This window comes from Primulina huaijiensis, unplaced genomic scaffold (assembly GCF_012295235.1).
Source record: "Primulina huaijiensis isolate GDHJ02 unplaced genomic scaffold, ASM1229523v2 scaffold38877, whole genome shotgun sequence".
Taxonomy (NCBI): domain Eukaryota; kingdom Viridiplantae; phylum Streptophyta; class Magnoliopsida; order Lamiales; family Gesneriaceae; genus Primulina; species Primulina huaijiensis.
The window spans coordinates 468,791-470,069 of NW_027359117.1; positions in this window are offsets into that span (position 1 = coordinate 468,791).

A 1,279-nucleotide genomic window follows, 5' to 3' on the forward strand; every position below is an offset into this window, starting at 1 on the left:
TTAATTAATATATTCTAAAATAAATTGAAAAAAAATGAAATATAGTATATTTTTTTAAATGAAATTTACATTCTATTTTTAAAAAATTTAAAATAGTAATAATATTAATAATAAATAAATGTTTTTTTTTCCGTCTATTAATGTGCAAAAACTTGTGTGAGACGGTCTCACGGGTCGTATTTTGTGAGACGAATTTATTATTTGAGTCAATCATGAAAAAATATTACTTTTTATGCTAAAAGTATTAATTTTTATTGTGAATATCAGTAGGGACGTTGACCCGTCTCACAGATAAAGATGTATGAGACCGTCTCACAATAGACATACTCCTATTAATGACTTGTAAAATAAATTGAAGAAAAATAAAATTTAACCACAATTTTTTGGAATGAAATTTAAATTTAGCCTTTACCTTTTGAATTACACTGCATTTTTTTAACACTATATCTATAATGAAATTTAAAATAATAATAATAATAATAATAATAATAATAATAATAAACACATGTTTTATTGTTAGTTTTTCTCAATTAATATATGAAAACGAACAGAAAAAAGACATGCGTTTATTAATATTATTTAACTAAGATAAGGACATATATGTAAATTCACACAATTATATTAGAGTTTTCAAATTTATTAGTCGTGTAATATTTAGGTTATTAATAGATGTTAATTTACTCAATTTAAAAATAAAAATAAGCCCAAAAACTCTTATGAAACTGTTTCACGGGTCAGCAGCTTGACGCACGAGAACTTCTCAGGAGTTCACCCATAATGCATGCTTAACCCAACAAAATTGAATGATAGTAAAAGATTAATTTTTTAGTTCAAACATTTCTTGATTTTTATGTTAAAAGTTATATATGTTAACCAAAACACGACTTTTATTTCTTACAAATGTGATCTACCGTGCAAAGCTCTATACTAAGCTAATGATGAACATAATGAGGATTGCACTGACGCGAGTGTCAATAGGCTAAACAGTAAAACCCTATGTGTGACAAACATAAATAATTGTTTGATACCATGATAGAACACTTCAAAAAGAAGCAAAATGAGTTTAAACTGATTTTATGTGTAATAATTACTCTTATATACATCAAAGTGATAGAAAAATAAGGAATAAGAATGAATTCAAACATTTTAGGTGAAACAAATTGCTCTTACATTTACGGTTACTTAAAATGATTTATAAGATTTTTAAAATTTTTTTATGTTTTTTTTAAATATTTTTTTCTCGATAAATAAAAGTTTTTTAAAAGATTACAATAATATT